Raw genomic sequence first — 23,150 nt, forward strand, 5'->3', positions numbered from 1 at the left:
GAAGGTAATCATGAAGGCTTAGCGTAGGCTCGCGTCAGGAACTATCCCCAGATTTTCACGACCTAACGTTCGGCGTCTAGCACTCTTAGCTGCCCTATGAGAGCACGTTGTTTGCTCTCAAACTCTCTGTCTCTTTTTTTCCCTCTGTTTTTGGCATGGCTCGAATGTGAGCCGCCTTGTGCACCCATGCAAAAGAAGAGAAATGTTCGGTTTGTTAAATCCTTGTTGTAAATATTGCGTCGAGAGAGAACGCAACAGCTGCCAAAGAACAGCGCAGGCGTAAAATATGAGAGCACCTCACATATACGTTAGCGAGGGATTAGTAGCGCATTCGCGCTGCTTGCGTCCACTGCAATGTGGAAGTTTATACGCAAGCGTCAAAACCAGAAGTGGAGCACAGAGAGGAAAATTGAACATTTCGAACTCGATAGTTATTGCTGGGAGTGCGTAAAGCTGCGATTGCCACTCGCACAGTAAAGAAGTGTTGTTGAGTCGTTTGTTTCTCGGGTGGTTGTAACAGCGCTTCGGCGTTCATTTAATACTTGGCAAGGTTTTCGGTAGCTCTCGGCCTAATGAAACTTTAGCCATGTTTTATTCTTTCAACCACTTAACTATGCCCTAGAAAGCAGTTTGAAAAATAACTTGAAATCAACAGTCATATTGTACTTAGAAACGGCTGACTGGGATTAAAAACGAGAATGATAAACAAACAAGAAAGGTAAGAATAGAAAAATAAAATCTCACCATCAGAAGTTCCTAAACAGGGAGTGTATGCTGCAACTTATCTTGAGCCGCAGCCACCACCACTTGTTTACGAAATGAATTTCTCATTACATTGACAATAACAAGATCGAGGGAAATAGAGAACTTCGAGTTTCACAAAAATAAGGCTGGATAAAAAAAACGCTTCAGAGATGCAGATTTATTCATGCGGAACTTCACCTTGCGTTTTTTTTTCTGGCTTTACTGTGTACTTTCGATTATGTGTTGCCTTGAAAGGGAGCAAAATTTAACTGGTAAAAATGTAGGTGGGTACTGGATGAAAAAAAAAAGCTGCCAGTACATTTGCTTTCCTTAGCTGGAAGTTTTAATCACTCGATTACGCTGTCGTATTCCTCCATAAACTTTTTATTTTTGAGAGTACGCTTGACTTCCTCCCCGATCTGATGTTCTTGTGGACAACAAGAAACTGTGGACCACTTTTCGTTATTTTGATTGATATTTGGTGTTAACGTGGCAAAATCACTATATGATTATGAGAAACGCCGTAGCGGGAGAATTCAGAAATTTCGACCACCTGGGATTTTTTAACGTGCATGCAAAGCAGAGTATATAGGCCCAACACATTCCCACCTCCATTGTAAATGCAGCCTGCCGCAGCCGGGATTGGCTCCCGCGACCTGCGGGTCAGCAGCCGAGTACCTTAGCTACTAGACCATCGTGGCGGAGCACTTTCTTGATCTCTTGTAGAAGTGTGTCATCACTAAGAAAGGTATCATTAAAAATTTCGTTAGGAATCCTTAGACTAGCTTTGACAACGTCAAATATACTATCCCTAGGTGCACAAACCCTAGGGTACAGCAACGGGAAGGCATGCGAGGCCGTGCAAGATTTTATTGTACAGCCGAAGAGATTCACTTATTAACCTCAATTTCAAAAGGTTCCCAGTCACCCAATGTACACTACAGAAAAGTGTTGTTTGATATCATAATTTATATCTCCTTCAAAAGAAACTAATTCATTCAATGTTGTTGTAGAGAATAATTTGAAAAAAAAATAATATTTGTATTAATCTTGTTTTTGTGAGTATTTATTTCAATATATATTTCTTTTTGTTAAGCTACCTGATTTTTGGCCAATCTCCCATGGTGGGTGTAGGCCACAAGTTTAAGATCTACACCTCCATCTTTAGCTCGTCTGTGTCTTTTTGTCTTCTGCTTAATGTTCGGTTGTCAGTTTCCTGGGCTGGTGAAATGTTTTCTATTTTAGTTCTGTCGTCGCGTATCTTTGACACCCAGCATGTCCTGTACAGGTCTTCAAGACGTCTGCTCTAGTGGGGAGACCCTCTCTGCAAGTTTCGCTATGGAGGAGATGGTGGTGAACTTGCCTAGCGGCATGGGTTGATCTGCCACTGCAAGGAACCGGCTCAGCTATTCAGTGACATCACAACCTGCCGATTTCGAGTTTGATGATACGTCGGATGACTCGGATGCATTTCTACCTACTAAGCATCAACGGCCAAAACGGATGTCGGTGGCGTCGTCCTCAAGTGAAGACACCGTCAAATACAAGAGCATCGTGACTACGACAGCTTCGTATGTGCCCGTCGACGTCACGTTAAGCCTGAACGCTACCTCCAAACACAAGCTTCATGAATTTTTCTTCAAGCTTGCCGCAGGTATGATTAAAGAAGTTCGAGTGAATACCAGGAAAAGTATCATTGCCACAGACACAACAGATGAGCAGATGGTGCAAACCGTTCTAGGTCTATCTCAGCTCTGCAACATCAACGTGTGAGATTTTTTTCCACAGGGCGCTAATGTGATAGCTGGAATTACATCAGATGTATACCTAGAACGTTCAGATGACGTTTTGAAAAGTATGATAGTTTGCCCCCCACCACGCACAGTCATCAGCGCTTGAAGGCTTGGCTCTTTGAAGTGTGTGAAGATTCTTTTCATGTAAGAAAAGCTACTTAGTCACATGAAGGCCGGACTAGTGCGGTACCCAGTCATACCTTTCATACTAATGCCTCTACAATGCTGCAAATGTCTCACGCATGGACATGTACAGGGTTTCTGCACAAGTGTTGTGGTCCGTATATATGGCACAAATCACAGCGTAAAACTTCGGAACAGTCGGACATCTCGCTGCCCTAACTGTAATGGCGAACACTTGGAAACGGACAAAGAATGTCCCAAGCTAAAAAAAAATGGAAGGTCCTGAAAAAGAAAGCTAAAAAAATAGCACCACGAGAAAAGACGCCCAGCCATAGCAACCATCAAGTAGCTGGCAACGGCACAACTGAAGGTGTACCTGTACGTCCGAAGAATAGTACAGTGAGAGAGAATTGAAACGACGAAAGAATGTGCTATTTCTGCATTTTGTCAACATCGTGGCCGGTGCTACCATCAACGCTGCCGTACACAACCTTTTCAAATGTTACGCCTCATAAAGTTTTGGAACCAGCTTCAGCCAAGGCCATATCTTGAGTAGAAAATACTGTAAACAGGGCAACAGAAACGGCTCCAGCCAACGATGAGGCCCAACTTGTAACAATGCTTAAGACGCTTGTTAACGTCGTCAGATCTCTCATAGCGGGTCGTCGAATGCCAGCAGCATTAGCCGCACAACAGCTCTTGAAGGCTCTTGTTCCAGTTCTCGACAGTCTTCACTAAAAACAACATGAACACCTGTCACAAGCCCCGTCCTTATATGCTGCAGTAGAACGTCAGGTCTCTACGAGCGCGCCATTCTGATCTCGTTCTTAGGGTCCTTGAGAATCCACCGGATGTTATAGCTTTCCATGAAACAAATGTGAGAATAGACGAGCTCAGACATCCGGGTTACGTGGGGCTTCACAGCAATACCCGATGCACGGTAATGGCGTGTGCATATTTCCAGTACACAGACAGCATGAATCCACAAAAAGCTTGGAAAGCTTCCTTGTACGTACGATCTTATGTTCATTTCGCAGTGATCGACGCAGTTGATCTCTGCGATGACGACTTTGAATGTGTAGCACTTGCTATTAATCTCAGGAGCACAACTACGACTGTGGCAAGCATATACTTTCGGCCAACGTGATCTTCGGACATCTCATTGATGGAGTGCCTGCTATCACGGTGTGGCTCGTCATTTCTGCTGTGTGGAGATTTCAATGCCCATCATCCTCGTTGGTGTTGTCGGCCACAAGACGATCGTGAAGTGAAAATTAATAGCCTCTTGTTAAACATGATCTGCAGACCCTTAATGACGGCTCATCTACATTTGCCGGCAGAAGAAAGAAATGATCCACCATTGATCTTGCCGTATTAACGAGAGATGTGCGTCTTACTTAGTGAAGCGAGACTGGCGCAAGGGGTTCAGATCATCTGCCCATTTGGCTAGTTCCAGAGAATTCTCCTAGCAGCCAGAGTGCTGCCTACACAATGGCGAATTGGGACAAGTTCTGTCAGCTAATTTCAGGGGCACCATCACATGATAACCTGTTCAAAATAGTGAGTGATTGTCTGCAGCAAGCTGCAGTATGACGACTTCGAAGCGTATACAAGCCAAATCCTGACCTGAAGCTCTTGAGAAAGCGTGCTTGACGACGACGTGCTTACAGGAGGGCACAGTGTTCCAAAAGAAGCTCTGATTGGACACTTTATAACCGCTTAGATGCAGCCCTAAGGCCGCACACAAAACAACTTCGTCAAAGAAGCTAGGCCGCATTGTGCAGCTTGTTGCATATGGCGAGTGGTTCTGAGAGTGTATGGCGCATACTGAAGGCACTCCGAACACCGGCGGTCTGCAAGAACCCAACTACAGGATTGTCCATCACGACAGGATGGTCTCCCAAAATTCTTGAGGAAGATTTCGCCAATATTTTCATCGGTCCTATGTCAAAAGACAACGCCAGTCATAGTTCCGTACCAATTTTATATGGACCTTCATGTGAGACGAATGAGACAGAATTTACCCTGGCTGAGCTGCGTCACGCACTTAACCTCTGTTACCAACGCACTACCCCAGGCAAAGATGGTGTTACGTACCAAGCCTTGCGAAATATTCATGAGGTCTTTCTTCAAAGTATCCTGGGCAAATACAACAAAGTGTGGCAAACGAGTCTGATTCCTGCTGAATGGAAATCGTCTGTTCTGAAGCCAATTATAAATCCAGGTCATCCTGCGCAACTCCTGAAGTCATGCCGGCCAATATCACTAACTTCTAATGTTATGAAGTTCATGAAACGTATGGCGCTGTCTCGTCAGGACGCCAGATTACAGGAGCTCACTTTCTTTCCTCATGTCATAAGCGGATTTCGTCGCCACCATTCAGCCCTTGACAGCATAGCAGATCTTGTATCATCGCTTCAGTATGCTCGAGCAAACAGAGATTCAGCGTATGTTCTATTTTTTGACATACAGCAAGCGTTTGAGTCGGTGGCACATAAGGCGATTATTTGTGCACTGATGAATCGAGGAATTTCAGGTCGTCTGTTACAGTTTCTCCGTGATTTTTTATCTGATCGCAGAATGAAAGTGCGCATTCGAGAAGTACAATGCCAACCTGGCGCTGTTGAATGTGGCGTCCCACGAGGCAGCGTCTTGTCACCGCTTTTCTTTAACAGCGTACTTGCCGGACTCCCAGGCCGATAACCGCAAGAATGTGACTTTTCTATAGGCATAGCAATTTATGCAGATCACATCGCACTCTGGGTCAGTGGTCCGTCACACAATGGTCCACGTCTTTGTGGTATAGTGCAGCGAGCTTTGAATGCAACTTCAGAATACTTGGTGGAAATCGGCCTGCAGGTTTCACCTGCGAAGTTAGCTGCGACCGCATATCATCGAAGGCAACGCGCTCGTCGAAGCCTTAGCGGGCATCACCTCGGAGACGCACCGATACAGTGGGTACCCCAACATTGCTAGCTGGGTGCAATCATCGACGATCGCCCTTCTTGGTGCCTTGCTGGTAAAACTGTGAGGCGAAAATCGCTGCCACTGTTCAAATAAGTATCCGCCTTGACTGCTAGGGGTGAAGGCATTGATCAAAAGACGGCACTACAGGTTTACCAATCAGCTGTGCTCTCTTGCGTGATGTATGCCTTGCCAGTCTTGAATGTACCGCCTGCTTTAATGTCTCAGCTGGAACATGATCATCGCGTAACCCTACGAGTACTGTTTGACTTACCTCGTGAAGCACAATCCATCCCACTACTCACTGAAACACACCAGTTGCCGCAAGGCTGCAAGCTGACCAGAGAGTGCTACATCATAATGAGCGTATGAACAGAGCCCCACATGGCAAGACATTTCTTTACAGGCTGTTACAGCGCCCACTTTCTCGGATGAGTGAAATGACGGCTTTGTTCAATGACATAACTGGTGACTCCAACGAAACTATTGAGTTGCCAACATCAATAGAGCACAGGTCATGTGCCTTCCCTAATTATCTGTCAATTTCAGGAATACGCAAAAAGTGTGACCATGCAACCAGTTTCGAAACTATACTAATTAGCCCATTCACATTTATTTGAAAACTTCGAAGACTATGCAAATATATTTACGGACGCTTCTGTACGCAGCATTGGCCTGAGCACTTTTGCAGCTTTCTTCTGCCCTTCAACCGATATCAGGTGGTTGTTTAAAATACCGCACCCCTCATTGTCGGTGACGTCCGAGCTAGCAGCGATTGATGTCACCCTTAAGTGGGTACAAGAAGGTTTACCAGCATCGAAAGTTGTCATCCTCACCGACTCTCATTGAGCCCTTAGCAGACTCACAAGCAAAAAAACCGACAGCCCTTTTATGAGCAGCATCAAGGAATCTAACAATATTCTGTCATCTTGGGCTTGCCTAGCTGCACAGTGGGCACCTTCGCACGTGGGTATTGCGGGCAATGAAGAAGCGGATCACCTCGCGGATCACCTCAACCTGGCCACCCGTTTATAGACGGTCTTTTTTTCTTTTTTGTTGTTTTTATTCATAGTTTTTTACTCATACTCGTCGAAGTCTTTGTCATTCTTTTCTCTTCATCAACTTTTTTGCTCTTTCTTTCCTCTGATCTTTGTTTCCTCTGTTTCTTCCTCCCCCCTAAAGAGTGAGCAGGCGTTGTGTTCTCCAGGTGGCAGTTGCCAGCTTGCTCTCTCTCTCTTCCCTCTGTGTCCTTGTGTATCTTTGTATGCAAATCAACTAATAATAATAATAAATAATTCTCATACTGAAAAGCAATACCCAGTGTTTCAAGTCTTTAGACTTTAGAATTATACTTCAGTATGCGTGTTTTACATTAGTGCTATATTGTACTGAAGAATTTGAGTGATAAAACGAATCAACAATGCACGTTACTGCAGGCTCTATGAAAGTTGCGAACCGTAGAGAGTTCACTCACTTCGTACATCTGGATAATGGTCTGTACTTCAAGAACAGATGGTTTACCTTCTCGCCCGTCAGGTGTATAGCCAGGTTACTTAAACAACATGAACACACCACATAAGGTTCTTCGATGTGAAGCAGAATATACCTAGGATAGCTTATTTTTCGGCAAAAAAGACATGCCGCTTTGCTGGAAAACACGTCGCTTGGTTGGAACCGGGAAAAGAGATAGAAAAGAAATGGATAGGCGGGATAACTAAACTAAGCCCAGTTTTCTAACCAACGCATGAAGAGGGGAGCAACCATAGGAAAGAGTGACTACAAAAAAAGCAAATCCTAAGTGCACACTAAGATGAGACAATTATGTAATATTTCAAACATATTTTTCAGCGTGTGAGCGTTGTTTCTTTATTATTGCGAAAGCAATTATATGGACACTCTCGGCTGGATTTCGCCGCTGGCGTCAGCGTTGATGTCATGCACAGTATACGTATACGTATCTATACGTACGAAAACGCAAGAAATAAAACTCAAATTAAAAAAAAAACTCCAACGTGCGAAATCGAACGTGTGACCTATAAGTCGTGAAATTGAGGCGTTAACCACTGAGTCGATAAAACGGCAAGGTACTTATATCTACCACTTACCGCTTCTCACAAGCACATCGGGGGGGGGGGGAAGGGAGAGATTTGTGTTTTGAGCTTTACCAGCAAGATGGCGCCGTGAGCGCGCGTCACCACATCGCACGGCGGCGCCCGCTGTAATCTGCTACGCGTACTTTGCTCGGCTTAGAGAAGGGGAGCAACGCTTCCTCACGCGCCATTTATCTCACAGCGGCGAAAAGAGGAAGATTGTACGCCTTTGCTGGTCTCATGCTTTACCTGAAAAGATTCTGCTGTAGTTACCGGGTGCACAAAGGTCACTGCAATTATTGCAGTCTCCGCTTGCGAAAAGCGCATGCTTTTCAGACACAGCAAAATAACAAATGAGTCGCTCATTCACGTGCATCCGTACCTGTGAGTACGTTTTGTGGGTCATTTGTGGGTGAGAAACATTGGGCATGTTTCGATCTGATGTACATTTTGCGCGTGACCTTTCAATTTGTTGCTATCGCGTTCTTTGCTTCGCCTTTTCGGCAAAGCCATGACTTTTTTGCAAAATTACTGAATTGTTTGGAACCTGCGAAGAGTCACTAGATATGCATTATACGCCTGTGAATCACATGCGATGATTCGAGTTTGAAAAACAAGCTTCATCCTGGATCGTAAAACAAGTTTTGTTATGTTCTCGATTAGCAGGCTCTCACGACAGGGTGCGTCATTGTTTCACCCGATAAAGTCAAAAGGAAAGGTAGTATGACTGGTTGGTCAGCCACCATATTTGCTATAGCGTGGCCGAAGATTCAGAGTTGCGGTGCCTTTGTTTAAAAAAATGCACGTTTTAATGATTGCGTATGCTTTTTCAGTCCCGAATGAAGCGTAACGTTGTTCTATAATTAGGAGAGCACAGGAGGCTGCTTTCACTTGACTGCGCATGCTTGCACGCGTACTGAAGCAATAGAATAATTGCGAATTGCGCAAATCTATGGCACCTTTGTGTCGGCAGTTATGCTCAAGTGCATGTATACCTTATATTTTAATGAAAACGCACTACTCAAAGCAAATGATGAAATCAAGTGTGATTATTACGTCAACAAAAGCATGTCGCTATGTTGTGGGCACATGAGGCAGTGTGGCTGGCAGGAAAGGTGCCACAGATACCACGTTCTCCCTAAAGCGATGACATCATGTCCTTGATAAGTGGCAGGATGACAAATTTTATTAGAAGTGTTTCACAAAATACGGTAACTTTAACCTTTTTTTCTCCGAACGCTTACAGCACCATAGACCAGTTAAGACATATTATGATTAATTAGAGCGCATACCGACTATATGGAGTGGTTATATGTTTTATCGTCACAATATAAGTACCATACATGCTACTGGGAATTTTCAATAGAAGCACAAAGAAGGCGTAACAACAACTTCAAAAGCTTTTGACGTCGTTCGCTTTCCTTCCAGTTTTTAATAAAAGACACTTTTGATGAACTGATAAAACACAGTTGGTTGTTCAAAAAACGTTTTCAAGCATTGCATTAGCATAGAGAGGATCGGAAATTTGGGGCATTTTTTTAAAGATGAAAAGACTCCATCGAAGCCATTTCCTTCTCATTGTTATCAGCGAAGAGGTCACAGAGGTGCCATGGGGAAGATAATACTATTATCTACTAGTAATCTGTCTTTATGCATCAAAGGTATCACTACCACTACCTGCACAATTCTTTTGCAAATAAGCTAATTCTTCAAATGGCTTACAAGTGTGTGATGAAAAGCCACTCAGCAACTATATATTCCCCTTGATAGGTGACCAAAAATCAGCTGCCTTCAAGCCACCACAGTTAGGTTTCTGCCGGCTTGTTGCCCTAAAGTAGCTTTTGTGCACTGTTTCGTTCTCCTTTTCAAAGACATCGTGAACGAAGGTGTGTTATCAATTGTTTGTTGTTAGGGCAAACGGCATCAATTGTGGCATGTCCATTAGAGAGAGCCCTCTACATATGAGCTATTCGCACGAATAACCTAGCGAATCACCTTGATGGCGGAAACAAAATAGCCGTTTGGATACTACGTAATGAGCACTGTGAGCAATTTTGAAGTGAAGTATAGCGCGACAAACAAAGCAAAATAAGTATAGCTGTGCTCGAGACTGACTGGAGGCCCGTCTGTATGCAATGGGTATATGAGACACCATACCAAAGTATTCGTTTTCTAGCTGCAAACATCTTCGAAGGGGTTGTTGGTTGTAGAAAGCTTCACGAGTAATTGTTGAAGGACGGTCTGAGAACGAAAATAAGAAGGTGGCTCACACCATAAGTTTACAAATTGTAAACATTCGGCTTGATGCGTACAAATCGTACTCAGTGGTGACCTAAAAAATATAGAAACAGCATATTCAACACAGACCAGCCATTTATTCACTCATACTGATTGATCGTCAGAGCACAACGTGGTGGAAAAGAAGCAGTGGCCCGGCCAGGCGACTAGTAACAATCACGCAGGCAGGCGTGGCAAAAATCCAGCATTTAAAGTTGGTAAAATTGAAGTCCTGCTAGCAGCAAGCAGGCTATCGTTTAAGAAGCGTACAAGTGTGACACATGCAAAAGCACAGCGGACTTTGCGGGACCATCTTAACATAGCCCACACGTTCAGTTCTCACACAAGATAGTCAGTACGTGTACCACTGTCAGAATCCGAAGTATGGCGTTATACGTCGCTGTATCTTTTCCTTCTATCATTAAAATAAATGCTCCGCAGAGTATAAAAAAAGTGTTTGCGGATAGCCAGAGGGAGTTGTTGTGGATAATGAACAGATATTGTGACATAATCATAAGGTCTACAGCAAATTGTTTTAATGAGGCATATTGTATTCTAGATTAGCATAGGAGAAGCTCAAGGGCTTTTCGAAGAATATATTTTTTTGCCAGACTTGTTTCGTAGATGCGTTCCCAACTCACAGTGTGTGCTCCATCAGTCTTGTTAGTAGTTGTGTTCATTCTGTTGAAACATGTAAGACTGGTGAAAGCTATTGACTTTAAGTTCTGGCCCATCTTTATGGAGCATCAAGTGATTGAAACAATCCCATGAATATATAAGGAACTCTCTAAAACAAAAACAGATTCATGTTTGCAGGCGCCATTGAACACGCATTTGTGCAATGCTCTCAAAGTGCGCTTGCTTAAGTGCAGGCGCCCATTAGTTGCAAAACTGTCAGAGCACCACTATTTTTTCTTCTTTCTCATTGCCTTTACTAAACTTTGAATTGACATGTTTTAAAGCAACATTTTACATTAGGAAGAACTGGTTTTCGGGTGCCTGTCTTATGCGGATTTTTGTTCTTGCGCTCACTTGTAATCAACAGACGTCAGCATTAGCCGCAAGATTTGAAGTAATTATCTGAAAGCGCTCAGCAGTAATCACTCAACTCACAAACACGAAACGTCAAAGTGATGGCGGTACACTAGGCCATTTTTGTGAATGTGCAGATGTTTTTTTCCGAACTATTTCTCTCCGTTGTGAGGGTTTCAATGAAGACGGCTTCAGATACAACTGCACTTATTGTATAGTTGCACAGTAAAAGACTCTTCAGCGGAGAAACAACACAAATCTACAATCAATGGAGCTCCAAAGCATGCTATCTCTAGAGGTAAACTTTAAGTTCAGCTTCCTTTCAATTGTACAGATAAGCTGGAACAAAGCGAATAAATTTAAATAAAACCCGACTAAACATTACCTTAGGAACGCCAGAACCAGTGGCTCTTGAAACTCCTTTCGTTTTCAGTGATCACTTTTTGTATGTTTTATTAACCATGACTACGTATAAAGGCGAAATATGAAATGCACGTGTCAATAAATTCAAGGGTCTAGTTTACAGTGCTTTCTAACGTGGTACGCATGATCAAAGACATTTTGAAAAAAAATGCACTGAGAACACACGGGCTGGTCATGCAATCATTCTTTTTATAAATCACAAAGTTCATTACACTTGGTTGCAGTGTCAAAGCAGCCGTCGAGGATTTTTCCCGGAATTTGGCCCCTACCTTTTTTGGAATTGAAGAGGAAAACAAAACTCATAATTTCGGTGGTAGGGTGAAGCGATGAATGCGATAGTACAGAGTTGGAATATCACAATATAAAGGGGTAACCCTGGGGGAGAGTCACTTTAGCAAAAAATGCCAAAAGGCCACAGAGTGGACGAGCGCTTACTATCAAGTGTCACAGCTCGCCATTGTCTCAGGCTACTCAAACACAACGAATGGCGTTCGAAAAGAACGCACAGCTTTATATAAGGCAATCATGATCTTAAAACTATGATAGTTGTTATTTTTTCTTGTTTGTTCTGCGCGCTGCAAGTGCTGACTGCGCCAGCGCCTCTTTCTTCAACTCTGTGGTACGTAGATCAAGGTTTGACATTTGATTCGCGCTTGACTTAGGTGTACGATGCTGTGCGATGCAACAACTATGCGATGCAATAAGTTCCTAATCAAGGCACAGGCTGCAATCTTGATCAAACACTTGGAATTTTCGCCATTTATTTTTTTTCTGTTTCTTTTTGCATCTACATGTGAATTTGCACGCGGGGCATCACAGCGACGACACGAAACCACCGAGAGTGTTTTGGCAATGTAGGACAAAATTTATTGCCCTACAAAAAGGCGACTGCAAATGAAAAAAAAACTATATTTGTCCTACAGTTTAGAGTTAAACAAATACTTGCGAAATAGGAAAAATTCAGAGCCAGGAGAGAGGGCACGCTGGCTTTGCTCTTTTGACAACATTTACGTAGGGGAGGATGCTAGCTTTTTTAGGCAGTTCGCGTCTGCTACTCACCACTTTACGCTTCTTGTTGGACATGAGGTATTTTCCCATTTAAACAAGTTCAAGAGACTAACTGACAGAAATTTTATTTTATTTTTAACACGGAAACATTTGTTGCCGCGGTCCAGCACGTCTCCACGGACGTATATTCAACACGGATATGACGCCGTAAAATCTTAACATATAGTGAAAAAAACGACAAAAAGAAGTTCCGTCGTGGGACATCGAACATACGATCTATAAACCACTAGGCCAAAGAACGTTGATCGCCAAACAAACACACGGCGAGCTATTTATTTGCATCTTATATCGTTGGCGGTCCGCAAAGCTTGGCAACTTCTGTGCGTTTTCGTTATCAGTAGTCAGAAGACTCAAAGGCACTCATGGGGAGACCTTTAGAGCACGCCTAACGCGTTGAGATGCGCACGCGCCCCATCAGGGCGTGGTGACTAGTGCGCACGCGCTTATAGTCCTGACATTGGGGTGCTTCGTACGTCGCGTGCTTCCACCACCAGGTTGCTTTCAAGTTACAATGAAGAGTGCACAAAGGTCCCAGCACTCGCTGCAGCGGCCACATTTGCGAAAGAAGCGCGCTGCTCACACACGAGGAACAATTGTGACAGTTCTTTGCACTCGTCCTGTGTATGCGTTTGTTTCGTGCGCTTTTGTGTTTGAGCAGCAAAAGACGAGCAACGCTCGTCTTTTGCATTCTCAATTTCTGCGTGTTTTCTTCTTGAGGTGGGCGCTAGAAGTTTCAAGCTGCTTGCTGTTCTTCTCGATACATTACAGTTTGTTCCTGTAGGATCCATTCCTTCTTCCTTGTGGCTAAATAATGCACAATATACGCTCAACTGCGTCTGTGAAGAGACACGTTTCAGTTTCGTTCTATACAAATTAATTGACAAAGGGATCAGCCGTGCTTCCAGTGGGAGGTGCAAACAGCTGCACTCTGCGACACTGCACTTCTTGGAGGTACAATAAAGCGTTGTTTACACAGCATCCAATCTTCGAGCCTTCGTCTCTCAGTGAACGCTCAGCGCACGCTAGTTCACCGTGAAGAAATAGTGAGGCGAGTGTGCATGCGCGTCTACCCTAGAGTGACAGGAGCGGCAAACGCCACAGTTTCGCTGCCTTCATTCCCATTTTATTTTTATTTTTCTCTACCTCTTCTCTTCTTACTCTGAAGGGAGACCACCGAGGGGGGATGCACAATGTCGTACAAACCAACGCCTTCGCTTAACTCATTTCAGTCATAGTTATTAAAAAGCATGGTAAATAATTTGAGATATTGGCAAGTTTACGTTGAGATATGCTATGCGAATGAAATCGCCTTCTATAGAAAGCGCATGTAAGCACGGTATCTGCAACTGTATACATGCGCAATCAATCCGAACGATTGAGAAACATATGTCGTCAAAGAGAGACAGAGTATAGACCCAGCCTTAAAAACTTCACATGCATATTTGCTGTTGCTTGTTACTGAGACAGATTATGCAATAACTCACTTTCTTTGGGAATTTCTGTAATTTTCCATTACTTTACACTATCGGACATGTAAAAAACATTTACCACAGCTTCCTTCATCAGAGATTGTTCGCAAATGGTTATCGGGCTAGCACTTCCTGCCTCACCCTAATGCCTCCATGTAATCTCTTTTCGCAGGACCCCTCTCTAGTATCTTTCACTGCACTGTTGCTGAAACATACGTGTTCTTCGGTATCGTGCTGGTCACTCTGCAAACTTCCGCATTCATTGGATTATCATTGTTTAGTTGATTTGCAATACTGCAGCTATTTTTCTAACAATCGCGTTGCTCACTTTTCCGTCAAAAGCATGAGACCGCTAGCACTCCCCTTCATAAGCTAATTTTCTTGATAGCGAACTTGTTCCGGTGTCAACAGTGCCAACTAGACCCGCTCAAAATCGTTTTTTTTTCTTTGCCTGATCAACGAATTTTCGTTAAGCTGCCTTCTCTCAAAAAAGGAGGGAGGAGGAGGAGGAGGAGGAAGGGAAGAAATGAAAGGCAGGGTGGTCAACCAGATGCACGTCCGGTTCGCTACCCTACACTGGAGTAAGGGGTGAGGGGAATAAAGGAGAAGAGAGAAAGAAGTGAAGGGCAACGTGTGTGTAGATGTGACCTTGTCCATTGCACGCTTATAAGCGGTCGCGTAGTCCGGTCGTCTTTAGAAAACTTAGCAATGCCCGCGTCGCTTTGCTGGCCAGCGACGCGTAGAGCCATGAGCCAAGAATTTTCCCCTCGGAAATAGGTCTACTGTCTAATGTCTCTAACGTTTCGCGTAGCAAGTTGCGTTCGCTCGCAAAACGTTCACATGAACACAGTAGATGTTCTATTGTCTCGTCAGTGTCGCACAATTCACATCGGGAGCTATCCGCCATTCCTGTGCGAAAGGAGTACGCCTTTGTAAAAGCTACTCCTAACCACGGGCGGCACAGTAAAGTTGTATCCTGGCGGAAGAGGTCCGATAGAACTTGAAGCTTTCTCGATGGGTCCAATTTGTGTAGGCGGCGGTTCCTCACACTGGGGTCACTCAGCGAAGTTTTTGACATGGTGTTAGCGAACGAGTGAAGGCCCCTTGTAGCGTCGGTTCTCGACAATGGAATCGGGGTTGTCTGGGCGTCCGCGTGGGCGGATCGGGCAGCATTATCAGCAAGGTCATTACCGAGAATACCACAATGTCCCGGTAACCACTGGAACACCAAGTTATGTCCTTTCGATAAAACTTCGTGAATCAGTTCTCTTATTTCATTCACTAGTTGTTGATGCTGCCTCTCTCGTAAAGCTGAATTCAAGCTCTGAAGGGATGCCTTGGAGTCACAGAACACAGCCCATTTTTGAGGTCGCTATATAAAATATAGCAGCACGTAAGGCGGCAAGCTCCGCTGCTGTGGATGTTGTCCTATGCGACAGTTTGAGCTTTATAGTGACCTGGTATACCGGGATGACAACAGCACCTGTGGCGCTGTCAGCCGAGACCGATCCATCGGTGTAAATTTAGGTCCTCTGGCCGTATTTTTCGTTGAGTAGCGACAATGGCACCTGTCGTAGGACCACTGTTGAATGATGAATCTTGTTCATTATTCCCGGAATAGTGAGGCACACCTGTGGTTGTTGTAGGCACCACGGGGGTGACGCTGGTCTTTTTGCTTGAGTGAAGCCAAAAGGAAGGCATTCTCTATGGGCAGAAATAATCTTTGAAAACATCGCGTGTGGTCTTTGAAGTGGCAACGCTGCAACATGGTGACCAGGAACTCGGCAGAGGTGTCTTATGTGGGCTCTCAAATTGTCAGTGGTGATGTATGTTCGAATTGGATGCTCTCTTGCGATCATAAATGCCCCGTAGGTTGAGGTGCATTGCGGCAATCCTAAGCACACGCGTAGTGCCTGTCCTTGCAGACTTCCGAGAGTGCGGATGTTCGCCTTGCACGTACTTGCCAGTAACGGCAAGCTGTAGCGCAACACTCCCAGAAACAGTGCCCTGTATAGATGCATCATTGACCTTATCGATGTGCCCCAAGATTTTCCACAGAGGAACCGCATTATATGGACAATGGAAGTTAGCCTTCTCTTCAGGTAATTGCAGTGGGCACTCCACAAAAGGTCCCTGTCAATAATCACACCCAGGAAGCGGTGGTTCTTCTGGTATGGAATATTTTGTCCATTGATGGTAACGGAGTATTGTGTCAAGGCTCTGCGAGTAAACGCAACCAATGCACATTTCTCCGTTGAGACAGAAAGACCTTGCTTGCGGAGATATGAGCATGTCAGGGTGGCAGCCTGCTGGACTCTTGCACGTACTTGTAGACGAGTTACAGCCGAAGTCCATAGACAAATATCGTCAGCATATATGGATATGAGGATAGTACTTCGCAAAATTTCACAAAGTCCTACCATCACGAGGTTAAATATAAATAAAGTGGGACTTAATACGGCGCCCTGAGGGACGCCACGGTAGGTATAGAAATTGGTGGTAGGTCCATCTGAGGTTTGTACAAAAAAGGACCTTCTCGTCAAATAATCCTGGATCTATCGGAACATCCGACCACCAATTCCAACAGCTTCCAACGAGGCTAGGATGGCTTTATGTGTTACATTATCATAAGCCCCTTTGACGTCTGGGAAGAGTGCCAGTGGTATACGCTTGAGGCTCTTCTGTTGCTGGATAAATGTTGTGAGATCAATCACGTTGTCAAGAGATGACCTACCTCGCCGAAAACCCGTCATGCAGTTTGGGTATACGTTGTGGCGCTCGAGGTACCATTCTAGGCGTGTAAGTATCATCCTTTCCATGACTTTTCCTACGCAACTTGTGAGGGCGACAGGGCGAAATGATGTCAAATCAAATGGTGACTTTCCTGCTTTGAGTAGTGGCACAAGTCGACTTATCTTCCAATCCTGGGGAACATTGCCCGCCAGCCATGAGTGGTTTCAATAGCTTAACAATTGTCCCCTTGCCTCCTGTTGAAGGTTGGCTAGAGCGGCGTAGGTGATGCCATAGGGTCCTGGTGAAGATGATCGTCGGGAAGCCGCCAAAGATGCGTCAAGTTCTTCTTTAGTGAAAAGATTGTCCATTTCGTAGATGCGGGGTTCAGGGATAACACTCCTAATGGTGCCAGCGGACAAGGTGGACCCACCAGCGATTCGCGTACAAAACCCATTTGCCACTTCAAGTTGGGTGTGGCTTGAATGTAGGGCTAAAGCCATGAAAGAATGTGTTTGTTGGGGAGTTGAGCGCAGGCCACGAATGGTGCTCCAGATGCGTGACAACGGCTGTCGGTGATCCAATGATTCGCAGAATGATTTCCAGCGTTCCTGTTCAAGTTTGTCTAAACGTCGTTGGACTTTTTTCTGCATGCGTCGTGCCAGCCTCAAGTCGCATATTGCTTTCGTCCGCCTGTATCTTCTTTCCACCCTTCAGCGAAGCGCGCATAGCTTTTCCAGTTCAGCGTCGAAATCTGAACGCTTGCCGGTGAACGGGAGAAGACAGTAAGCTTCCCTCATTGCCTCTTTGATGACATCCTCCAAGTTCTGGTCAGGGTCTTCACGGCATATATTTTCAATGAGTCGCTGAAACTTGTACCACTCAATTCTTCGTATTGTGGTCTTAGGAAAGGAGTTAGTAAGACCCCTTATTCGCATATAAGTTGGGATGTGGTCACTCCCATGCGTTTCGATGTCTGAAAACCAGTGCACTTCCGACCAGAAGTTTCTGGATACCAGAGTCAAATCGAGGCAACTGCTGTACGTAAGGCCCCGCAGGTATGTAGGACTGCCATGATTTAAGAAACATAGGTCATGCTTGTAAGCGAATGACACGAGGTTTCTTTCTTTAGCGTTGATTGTCGAACTACCCCAGATTAAGTGATGTGCGTTGAAGTCTCCAGTTATAACCCAGGGGCCCGTAGTTGTTGTCAGTATGTCTCGTAGTCGGTCTTGTTCAAATCGTCCGGATGGTGATATGTAAACACCACTGAGTGTGAATGACACTTTTTCCTTTTTAACACGTAAGCAGACATATTGATTGTCATCATGCGGTTGAACTGCATGATGCACATATGTGAAATCTGTGCGAATGTAAACAACCACCTTGCTGCCTTCCTCGCACGTTGAAGAAACAAAAGATTCATACCCTGATAGTTTAGGAGGTTGTTGCACGTTTGGTTCACACATAACTATCATAGGAATACGATTCATGAATATATACTGACGGAATGAACAGATGCGGGATCTCAGGCCTCTCACGTTCCACTGCATTATCGACGTTTTTTGGACCTCGTTGCCGAAGGTGAAAATTGGTTGAGCCATGCTTGCTAGTGGAGACTTGCAAACACTGGGCTTAGAGCATCCATACTGGGCTTAGAGCTCAGAGTGCACTTGTAGTGCACTCTGAGCGAGTGGAGACTTCAGGCTGCTGCACAGCTTTCGCATGGCATCCAGCAGTGTTCGGAACATTCTGATGACTTCTGTATCCTCCTCAGGCAGCTTGTCAGCGGCTGGCTGGAGTGATGTGACTGTCGATGTGCGCTTGAAATTTGCAGGTGGCAGTGATTTCGGCAGTGAAGGCCAAACTGATTCATCTGCAACAGTGCTGCTCGTTGGTTTGTTGACCGCGCTGGCCGCCTTCAGTCTGGGAGGCAAGGGCGGTGGAAGAGAAGGGTGGTGTAGTGGTGCTTTCGATGCAGCGTCTGCGGAATTCTTTGATGAACTGCGGCGACGATGACGCCCCTTTCGGACGTTCCTGGCAGCCTCTCGATGCGACGAATTGTCTCTGACCATTTGTTTCTATACCGCTATTTCTCTTTGGATTTTGGGGCATTTTTTGACGAAGCTGCATGTGACCCATGACAATTCGAGCATTTGAGGGTAGTTGCTTCGCAGTCATCTGCAGAATGGGCTTCTGCGCAACGAGGACACACCGTCCGATTTTCGCATACGCTTCTCGCATGGCCCATCTTCATGCACTTATAACACTGTAAGGGCTTCGGTATGAAAGGTCGCACTGAATGCCGAAAATGGCCCACCTTTACGTGTGAACGAAGAGTGTCGCCCTTGAACATTATCTTCAAGCAGCGTGAGTTTCCTAAACGGACAACTTTTGCAATGACGCTGGCTTCATTTGCCGGTTTGATCAGAACATCGAAGTCGGAGCTGGGAATGGCAGTATCCATATCGTAGATGACTCCAGTGACGACGTTAGAGCTCACAGGAATGTAGGAGCGAACTTTCATTCCCCCCAACTCGTTGACGTTGCGCAGTACATTAAGTGCCGCAGCATGTAAAACGTCGATGGCCAATACGTTCTTACGCGTGTTCACTCTGAAGTCTGTGATCTCGTTTGGCACGAGTCCTTTCAGCATCACCGAAACAGATTGCCTGTTCAGGCGCTTCATGTTACCGTCCGGTACCTCAGGGACAAAAAGGATAGTAATTGTCACGGGTCTCCTTGGCACTCTGTCGTTCAACGTACTCGATGACGAAGATGTTCTGACGTTCCGCCTCTTCGCTTTACGGCTCAGCACCAGTTTAAAATCGTCGTCATCAGAGGGCTCTTCGCTGCTCATTGAGTAAACAAGAGTGCCCTCGCTGTCGTAGTCGCTGTAGAGTCCCGTACGCTTCCTGGATGCGGCCACCGCCAACGCCGCCGTAACTGACGGACGTTCGTGGGGGTCCACGTCCATCACCGACGGACACGGATGTGATAATCGCGAAGTTCACTTAAAATTAGGTGAAAAAAGAGAGCACCTACTTAAACTGTGACCTGCTAAGCAATCCGATCAAAAAAGTGATGCTCGAAAAGTGACTTAATCTGCAGAGTTCACTAGTTACTAATTTTTAAACCTAAAAGAAACATCCGGCACGAAACACTTTGAAGCTGAAAGGACTGCCCCTTTTTTTAAAAGATGTCATTGATGGAAAGCTACGAAAATGCGAATCACTCCCTTAATGGAGTCAGTGGTTCTTTATTGTGTTTTCTTCCTAATAGTTTTTTTTCACATTTTATAGTTCGAAATTATATCTGTGAGAATTGGTTAGATATTGGTACCTAAAATTAGTACGTAGCATTCCTGCGCCATTTTAGCTCATTTTATTTCGATCGCTTCACCAAAATGGCATCTAGGTTTGTTCAGGTAGAATCCCCTAAATTCTTCTGAAGGACATACTTTTAGTGTAGCTTTAAGCAACACAATGAAAAATTCCCCAGATCCCACGTACCTAAGTATCGACGTTACGCGAAGCATGTGGAGGGAAGGTGACCGTGTTGCAATTTTTTGTGAGTTTAAATATATGTGACGCTAAATATATGTAAAAATGTTGCACGCACAGACATATGTTGAGAAGTCTCATATGTTTATGTAACCAGTTGTTCGCACTTGCGCAACGATGTGAACTGCAACATGCCTATTAGGAATACCATAAACTGATATGAAGCACTGATGCTCGCAAAGATGCTGGCCCTGGACACTGCAACACAAAGGAACTTCAGCGCATGGCACGTAATCACACTTGACGTTATCCTGAATGTGACGGCTGTATCAAATGAATAATTATGTAATGTTTATAAAATTGTGTATGCAGCACTGCAACCACTATTAACGTTTCACGAAGATGAGCGTCTATTTCAAAAGTAGTTCCGAGACATGGTGATGCTCTGTGGTAGAATGCTCGACTGACACGCAGAATGCTCGGGTTCAATTTCTGCTGTGACACTGAAGTTTATTATTTGCATTTGTCGAGGCAGCGACGCTGCCTATGTCCGGTTTTACTTAACACTGAGATTTATTCTATGCCTTCGTAGGGTTGACAATGATTGATTGATTGATTTGTGGGGTTTAACGTTCCAAAACCAACATAAGATCATGAGGGACGCCGTAGTGGAGGGTTCCGGAAATTTCGACCACCTGGGGTTCTTTACGTGCACCCAAATCTGAGATCACGGGCCTACAACATTTCCGCCTCCATCGGAAACGCAGCCGCCACAGCCGGAATTTGATCCCGCGACCTGTGGGTCAGCAGCCGAGTACCTTAGCCACTAGACCACCTTGGCGGGGCATGACAATGGCGATGTTAGGCATTATTGCTTAACGCTCTCGCGTTAGAATTGCCCATGTGTGGTCTCGTCGTTTCTGGGTAGATACTAAGTGTCAAGTTAGCTAAGAAATGCTTCGCATTTAAAATAGCATTCCACGAAAAAGTTCGTACATCAATATATGTCTTATCGTCACAATGCAAATACCATACGTACTACTGAAAATTTTCGTTAGAAGTACAAAAAAAGACGTAACAGATATTTCCAAAGCTTTTGACGTTGTCCGTCTAGTGTACAATAAAATACATTTTTGATGAAATGATGAAACACAAGTGGCTATTGAGCACGAAGCGTATTATTCGTATATTTATGAATTCGCTATCCATAATTGTACCTGTGCGTGCGATAAATAAGTATATTTCTCAGTTTTAATAAAACTAAATGGCTAGTCTTTTGTGCGCACTTCAGCTATTTCCGCTGGGCTCGCCAATTGTTACTGCGTAACTTAAGGTGCGTCTACATCTTTCTATAGACAAAATTACACGCAGCGTACGCAAAAACTAAAATTGTTTTTTCTTCGCTATTTCAGCGATATTTTCTGCAATTTTCCGAAACAATTGCTGAATATAAGTAAAAATCAGTTCAGCCTATTTGCTAGTTGTCTTTCCTATCGGTGAATACTACTTAGGATACTGTAATTCAGCAAGCCACATCAGAACACGAGTGATAATTCTAGTTATAACGAAGCCGAATTTTGAATTTTGGTTTATTTCCTTTGTAAATGAAAAGCACCTAATTGGTTAGGAAGGTGTCTTTTTTTAAAGGATTTGTAATCTTGAAACATGAAACCTAATTGCATACTATTTACAGCAGTTCAGCTGAGCATCATTGTATGCATGTCGCACTATGACTTCAGTGGGACATGCAAGCAAGAGAGCATATAGCAATAATGTAACTTACAGCACTGCAAAACTTACACACATCATTGAAGCGAACAATGAGAAGAAGGAACACAAAAACCTCACTAAGCTTGAACAAATTCACATGCCATTTGTGAAGAAGGACAAGAATGTTTTCTTGCTAGTGACCTTTAAAACGGGGATGGAAAAAGTTGAAGTCCCGAAAAATTGTTTATATTAGTCAGTCGAATAGCTGTGGACAATTCCAACGATATTGCCTTATCGATAACACCTTACCGAGTGTCTTCCTTGCTTATGATCCAGTGATGCATATTCAAGTTAACATATAAATGCACAGTGTTTCCATCGTTTGAGGACTATTGCAAGTTACTGATAAATTTATAGTTCCTGCACTCAAAACGCGAAATATAGACCTAGACCGTAACCTAACGTTTTCGTTAAGCTTTTTGTTCGACTATGCAGAGCTCCACCAGAAATAAAAATTACTATGAAAGTTTTCTAACAGTACGAGCTGTTCTTGTCTCTCAAAGCAGGCTGTCACCTACGGTTATGAAGTGACCCTCAGTATATCAACGCTATCGTGATGCTCTAGACTTAACGAACATGTCGTAGAACACCGTTCTTAAAAGGATTTACCTATTCAAAACAGTCGTTTCATATCTTCCAAGCACTTGTAAGTTATTGGGCAAACTAGTACGTTCTTTTTGTACAAAACGAATCCTTCAAGCTTCAAAAATAATTTAAGATTGAGGAACAGTAGTATCTCCGACTTCCTAACATAGTTATACTCGCTAACTATGACCACAGTGCTGAAGTGCGTAGGTAATTAACGCATTATCTACGGCCCATCTATAGATGACAATTTAAATGAGCAGTGCGACAAGGCTGGTCGTTTTTAAATTGAATAAAAATTGCGGTTGTTGCTACCGTGGCCCCTGTAACTGAAATATAATTGTTCGTAGGTGCTCCTGTTCAATTTCTTTCAGTTCTGCTTGGTCTTGACTGAAGTTGCGCAACATGGACATATTTTTTGAAGGTGTCGACATGGCATTCAGTGCAGATGAAACACTTCATAATAACTGGAATGTTATCCAGTCAAATCATCCGGTCCGGCTGAGCGATCGGAAATAATTTTCGAATAAAGAAGTTTTGCGAGGAGTTAGCATTCAGACCACCAGCAAAATTATTTGG

Source organism: Rhipicephalus microplus, chromosome 5 (assembly GCF_043290135.1).
Source record: "Rhipicephalus microplus isolate Deutch F79 chromosome 5, USDA_Rmic, whole genome shotgun sequence".
Taxonomy (NCBI): domain Eukaryota; kingdom Metazoa; phylum Arthropoda; class Arachnida; order Ixodida; family Ixodidae; genus Rhipicephalus; species Rhipicephalus microplus.